The sequence below is a fragment of the Bos javanicus genome, chromosome 23 (assembly GCF_032452875.1).
Source record: "Bos javanicus breed banteng chromosome 23, ARS-OSU_banteng_1.0, whole genome shotgun sequence".
NCBI lineage: Eukaryota > Metazoa > Chordata > Mammalia > Artiodactyla > Bovidae > Bos > Bos javanicus.
The window spans coordinates 33,957,246-33,964,807 of NC_083890.1; the positions used below are offsets into that span (position 1 = coordinate 33,957,246).

The 7,562-nt window shown below is 41.9% G+C and overlaps 1 pseudogene; it reads left to right on the forward strand.

The window, feature by feature from the left end:
- Nucleotides 1–4,954: 4,954 nt before the first annotated feature.
- LOC133237083 (small nucleolar RNA SNORA70) lies at nt 4,955–5,047 on the forward strand (annotated as a pseudogene).
- Nucleotides 5,048–7,562: the final 2,515 nt, after the last annotated feature.

Below are 7,562 nucleotides of genomic sequence, written 5' to 3' on the forward strand. Positions count from 1 at the left end.
ATTCAGAAAACGAAGATCATGGCATCTGGTCCCATCACTTCATGGGAAATAGATGGGGAAACAGTGGAAATAGTGTCAGACTTTATTTTTTTGGGCTTCAAAATCACTGCAGTTGGTGACTGCAGCCATGAAATTAAAAGACACTTGCTCCTTGAAAGAAAAGTTATGACCAACCTAGATAGCATATTGAAAAGCAGAGACATTACTTTGCCAACAAAGGTCCGTCTAGTCAAGTCTATGGTTTTTCCAGTGGTCATGTATGGATGTGAGAGTTGGAGTGTGAAGAAGGCTGAGCGTCGAAGAATTGATGCTTTTGAACTGTGGTGTTGGAGAAGACTCTTGAGAGTCCCTTGGACTGCAAGGAGATCCAACCAGTCCATTCTGAAGGAGATCAGCCCTGGGATTTCTTTGGAAGGAATGATGCTAAAGCTGAAACTCCAATACTTTGGCCACCTCATGGGAAGAGTTGACTCATTGGAAAAGACTCTGATGCTGGGAGGGATTGGGAACAGGAGGAGAAGGGGTGACAGAGGATGAGATGGCTGGATGGCATCATTGACTCAATGGACATGAGTTTGAGTGAACTCTGGGAGTTGGTGATGGACAGGGGGGCCTGGTGTGCTGTGATTCATGGGGTTGCAAAGAGTCAGAGACGACTGAGTGACTGAACTGAACTGAACTGAACTAAGATGAGTGCAGTTGTGTGGTAGTTTGAACATTCTTTGGCATTGCCTTTCTTTGGGATTGGAATGAAAACTGACCTTTTCCAGTCCTGTGGCCACTGCTGAGTTTTCCAGATTTTCTGGCATATTGAGTACAGCACTTTAACAGCATCATCTTTTAGGATTTGATATAGCTCAACTGAAGTTCCATCACCTAGCTTTGTGAGGAACTTTAAGATAGCTTTAATATCATTTTCACTTTAAGAAATTTGGACAGAGAGTTTGTATTTAGAAATAGGGAGTTTTTGATACTACTGTCTCTACTATGGTGAGTGCACTGGGGCACTTCAGAGTTTTCATCCTTTTAAGTTCAGTTCAGTTCAGTTCAGTTTCTCAGTCGTGTCCGACTCTTTGTGACCCCATGAATTGCAGCACGCCAGGCCTCCCTGTCCATCACCAACTCCCGGAGTTTACCCAAACTCATGTCCATCCAGCTGTCTCATCCTCTGTCGTCCCCTTTCCCTCCTGCCCCCAATCCCTCCCAGCATCAAACTCTTTTCCAATGAGTCAACTCTTCTCATGAGGTAGCCAAAGTATTGGAGTTTAAGCTTCAGCATCAGTCCTTCCAATGAACACTCAGGACTGATCTCCTTCAGAATGGACTGGTTGGATCTCCTTGCAGTCCAAGGGACTCTCAAGAGTCTTCTCCAACACCACAGTTCAAAAGCATCAATTCTTTGGCGCTCAGCTTTCTTCACAGTCCAATTGTCACATCCATACATGACCAGTGGAAAAACCATAGCCTTGACTAGATGGACCTTTGTTGGCAAAGTAATGTCTCTACTTTTTAAGTTAGACTCATCTAAATGGAACTTTGTAAGGCAGTGGATGCCTATTTATAGAAAACATCAAAGCAGAGACATTAAACTTGCTGTTGGAGATATCTTAAGTAGGGTTCATGCCTCAGTAGAATGCTCAATTGATGACTTTTAAAATCCATTTTTATGCTGACCCTTCATGATCCTGTTCCTGAATTTGGAACAAAATATGTATTCCCCTAAGTAGTCCAGAAATTAGTGAGAAAAAATGATCCCTGAACTTTGTTTTTCCACAGTTATCTGGGAATATGCTTTATCTCTTTCTATAGGCTCCTCTGTTTAGGGGGAGAGGTGGGGAAATACAGATATGTTCATTTCCAAGCCTTTTGGATCCCTCTCTTATCAACAAATATAATAAATGACTCTGTTTCATGAAAGTTCTTGATCAAATGTTACTGGGATCATAAAGTTTCTGAGATTTCTCTGTATTATTATTATTTTTTCATTCAGTAAGAATCAGCCTGAATCACGCTTCCTGTTGAAAGGGTTACTGGAGCCTTAAAGGCATTCCAGTCAGGATCTCCATGACTAGATAACAAAGACGCCAATTAATGCTGGTTGTAAAGGGGAACAGCAGGGCCCACCAGTCATTTTCCCATATGGCACACAAGAACAATTAGATACATAGGCTGACATTTCATCTTTGGTATTTACATAATGTATACTACGGTGATTGATAGGAAAGAGGTACATAGATGTGACAGACTGACAGAGGATAAGGGCAGAAGCCGTCCATCTTTTTCATTATGATGACCATTTTAACGAACAGACCAACTCGTTTCTGCAGTCCATTAAATCAGTTGACAGTGTAAACATGTGGAGAATAGCCCTGGGAATTGGGTTTGTCAGGTGAGGGCTCTCCAGCTAGCAGGGAGGGGTTGTGAGACTCTTCTGGGGCTGCTGATTCTGGGGAGAACCACTGCCATTCATCACAGGAGATCCTGCTTTTCTCATCACCAGAGGCTCAGGATGTGGAAAAAATTCGTGCCTCCAAGATGGCGTCTAGCAGAGAGCGCTTTCCTGTCCTTTTACGTTCTTTTGGAATTCTCTGCAACGTCAGGTCTCTGTTTCCTGAGCTCTGAACCTGATTCATTGAATAACCTTGAGCAAATGACAGCCTCTCCTAGCCTCCTGTTTTCTCATCTGTGAAATGAGGCCCGCTCCTACTCCAGCTCCCTTTCCCGATGGAATAACTCTTTCTGAAAAGCATTTTGATCTCCATAGGGAAAGGGGTTATACAGCAGCATGGAATTGTATTTGATTCTGTGCCGCCCACAAGTTCAATTTGTGCGGTCCCGGCCTGACTCCATAAGCAAGCTAAGTGCTTCTTGGTGTGTGTAGGTAATACACGCCCGAGAGAGGAAGCCGTTTACATTTCAAAGTGAGGAGCACGAGATACCATTTTTCTCATGCCCTTGATCCAGTAAAGCAGGGTTTCTAGTTTGGGCTCTATTGGCATTTGGGTGTGAGTAATTCTTTTCTGTGAGAAGCTGTCCTCTGCACTGTTTACTAGATTTACTGAACATGTTTATTAGATCCCAGTATCACCTTCCCCTCCTTCCCTGAGTTGTGACAAGCAAAAAATGTCTCCAGACATTGCCAGATGTCTGCTGGGGTGTAGAATTACCCAGTTGAGACACTCTGCTCTCAAATGTGCTTGGATAGTCACCCCACAACTCAAGATGGGGCTTGTACTTGAATCTGGCCTATGATGGTGCTTATATAAACTTCCAAGGTTTGAAACAAATTCAATAAAGAAAAAAAATCCCTTTTTTGTATTTTAGTACAGCTAGTTACATGATAGTCTCCTGGCATTTCCCCCCAGAGGATTGCTGCTGCCTCTCATGGTGATAGAACAAACAAGGAAAGCTGGTCTCTGTGCTGTGAGCTTTTCTTAGTTGAAGACTAAGGAAACTATTGGGTCTATTTAAAGAGATCCAACCAGTCCATTCTGAAGGAGATCAGCCCTGGGATTTCTTTGGAGGGAGTGATGCTAAAGCTGAAACTCCAGTACTTTGGCCACCTCATAGAACAGTTGACTCATTGGAAAAGACTGTGATGCTGGGAGGGATTGGGGGCAGGAGGAGAAGGGGACGACAGAGGATGAGATGGCTGGATGGCATCACTGACTCGATGGGCGTGAGTCTGAGTGAACTCCGGGAGTTGGTGAGGACAGGGAGGCCTGGCGTGCTGCGATTCATGGGGTCGCAGAGTTGGACATGACTGAGAGACTGAACTGAACTGAACTGAAAGTCTATGGATTGGAAAGCAGACACCCAGTCATGCTGTATGAGATACAGTCTCCTCTACTAACGATGCTATATGTTTTCTTGGAAAAGCGTCTGGCTTCACAGTTGTGGCCCATTAGCTGGTTTTGTATCCAACAAGCATACCCATCGACTGTTTGTATATTCAGGGTGCTGGCCCACTCTGCTGGGTGGGTATAGTCTATAAGCATGATGTAATCATCATAATTAAGTCATAAAACACTCAGGAAGGACCCTGGCCCAAATAACTAAGAGATGAAATACTTCATCTGTGACAGAAGGCCAAGGAACAGAAAAGTATTTGGAGATATGGTTAATTATTCTGCCACCTGAAAATGCTAGGTGTATTTTTTGAAAAGCATAATTAAATGTTATTGGAAGAGGATCTTTTTTTTCTGAAAGAAGCCAAGCATTTAAGAATTTAGAATCCTTTTTTTTTGTCTCGGAAAGTGCCATGGTCACACACGTGTGTTCACTGAATGCTATTTTCTGTAGTGTAATTTATCAGATACCTTACAGAATTGGAATTTGATAGTTTCTCCTTTCCAGGAAACAAATATGGAATCAGGGGGTTAAAAAATTCTCTTGACAATCAGAAGAGACCCCCCAAACTTAGACATCAAGGTTTGTGTGTTAATTGATCAATTAAATCATTAATTTCTTCACATCCATTCAACTATGACCAGTTCCCAGAGAAGAGGAAGCTCAGGTCTGGGAAACAGGTTTCATGCTGTCTACTGAGAGTCTAGAGGGGGAATGTGGGCTCCAGGTAGGCATTTTATCTTGCCTCTTTGGATTGTGTGGCCTATATGGTGAGGGGCACTGCTGGGAAAGGGGCAGAGTAAAGTCCTTTAAAGGCCAAAGACCAGAGGAGGGACTCTTTCACCTACTTGTCTTAATAATCAACCCTGTGCCAGAATCTGGTTGAAACAAGAACAGATATTGTTGTCATGAGTTAAGTGTGTTAATATACACAAGCCACTGAGAAGAGTATCTGGTACATGTAGGCACTCTGTAGATGTTAGCTACATATACTGTTATTAGTGCTGGAAAAACCAACCAGTTTCTGGCTCTCAATTTATTTTGGCACACTTTAAAAAAGTGTACAGAGATCACTTGAAAAAGGAAAAGTTTTAAACAAATTCCATTGTAGCCATTGCATTCCTACAAACAGTAGCCGTCTTGGTAGTATATGCAGCCTGTTGCTTTAGGGGTTCCCTTAGGGACCTTGGAGATAGCCCTTTCCTTTAGATATTCATGTATGGCTTCATGCTGTCCCTAATGTAGGCTCCAGACAGGTATGTGTGGTGCCTTTGGAAAGCCCCTGGGTACAGTGATCAGGGTCCTCATTGGACAAGGTATAATGCCCATCTGTAACAAGCTGAAGAACAAAGAACATGTGATTGAGGCCCTACACAGGGCCAAGTTCAAGTTCTCTGGCTGTGGGAAGATCCACATCTCTAAGAACTGGAGATTTACTGAGTGTAGTGAGGATGAATTTGGAAGCATGGTGGCAGAAGAGCAGTTCATCCCAGGTGGCTACAGAGTCAAACACAGCTCAAATTGCAGCTCCTAGAAGAATGTCAGGTCCTGCACTCATGAGAGCTGTGGTGTTGCTCCTGCCTTACTCATGCCCACCAATAAATCCTACTCTGCTGTCAAATAAATAAATACATGAACACAATTTTAAACAAACAAACAAAATTTCCAGCACTGCCATCTTCAGAGGGTTGTTTCCTTGCCATGAAGTAAAGTGAAGTGAAATTACTCAGTCGTGTCTGACCCTTTGTGACCCCATGGATGGTAGCCTACAAGGCTCCTCTGTCCATGGAATTTTCCAGGCAAGAGTACTGGAGTGGGTTGCCTTAGCCTTTAAATGGTGCTGCAGATGTTGAGGATTGGTGGCTTACTGGAAAATTGTTGAGGGCTCAAGATCACACCTGTGGCCCGTCCCACCACGTCTCTGGATCAGTGCTTCTGTCAGTCATTCACGGTGCCCAGCACCTTCCACTGGACCTTGTTTTACCATCTAATAAATATTCAGGTTAGTCAGGGGAAGAGGCTGATGACAGAGTAGACAAAATAGTCTAAGGTCACTGGTGCTGCTGGGAAAACTACTCAAAGTATATCCTGTAAGTGGCTGATCTGTTGCTTCCCTTCAAGGATTAACTACAATTTTGACCTTAGAGCTCAATTGTTTGGTCAGGTGCTTATTGATCTATTATTTAGACTTTACTTCCAGAGGAATGGTTGGCTAGCTTATTTTTTCTAAATGTGTAATAAATTAAAATAAATTCTGGCTATATGAGTAACTGATTATTCTTAGTAATCTGCTTCATGAATCCTTTAAGAATATTGCTGGCTAACTGTGTCAAAACACAGATGATAAATTGAGTTTTAAAATTTTAAAAGTGATGCAACTTTTTTTCCTCTTCATCACCTTTGCATCATTGAACTCCACATGAATCCAGAGTGGGACTGACTGTGGATTTTTCTGAGTTAACAAATCAAGGTGTCAACTCAGGCTCATTTATTACTTCTGAATGCCAGAAATTCTGTCCAAAAGTCTGAAAATAGCAAGGGCCTCCAGAATGAATCATCTCAATTCATTTTCGGCTTTCAGCTTCCACTGAGTAATTTTTACAATTCAGTTCATCTAGTTGGGGAGAAGTCTAACTGGTGGGACTGTGACAAATCAGGGTTGGAAACTTGATAATAAAAAGGATGACTTGGTAATGTCAAACTTAAAAATTTTCGGTTTTCACTGCTGGGCAAAATGTGTTGCAATTCAAGAAGTAAGAGGCTGGCTGTAAGTCCGAGAGTGTGATCCAAAGCTATTTCGAAGCTACAGGATTTATTTTATGCCATGTTGATCCATTTCATGCTATCAGAATTAGTTCCCTAGCAAGATAATTGTGTCATGACATAAAATTCATTCAAAACATGAACATATTTGTTTTTTCTGAAATAAAAAGGTCATCTGGTAGGGAAACACTTGTCTTTTTTCCCACATATCCTTGGTTCATTCCCCTTTAAACTGGTACTGCCTTTCTCTTTCCTCATTAATAAAGCTCTTTGTTTCCTACAGAGGAGAATAAATAAACCTTTCCCTTCTCCACAGAAGAGCCTACTGTTTAAGTGTGTGTTTTCTACTCACTTTTATTTGTGATGAATTTGTGATTAGAAAGATCCCCACGTTGCCCTCTTCTGTCAATCAGCTGAAGGAGAGCTGGGAGCTCACTCACGTAAACATATAGGAGAATAGCTACATATTTTTAATATCTTCATCTTATAGGAATATTAATAGAATGATCACTCTCAGTAGTTTCTGAGTCACTTAATAAAAACCTCATTTAATATGCAATGGTCTCTTGAGATTAGACATTAAACTGAGGCTCTTGACTCAGTATCAAGACTGAATCAGAAAATAATTTAAGTGAATCGAGTTTTTCTTTGGGAAGATGATCTCCTTTGGGGGCATATGGTAGCATCTAGTTTTCTTGTGTTGACCAAGATCCTCGGAAATATACCAGGCTCTTGAATCTTTCCTTTTTCCTCTATTTCCCCCTTGAACATGTGTTCCTCTTATTATATATTCCCTCAGCACTGTTTCTTTTTTCAAGGTGGCAGCCGTCTAAACTGAGAAGTTAATGCTGACAGAATTTAGATACAGGAAGTGTCATAAGGAATTCTAAGTCCATCCCTTCATTTTATAGAAGTGGGAATTGTTTCCAAATGAAGCCAAAGATTGTGCA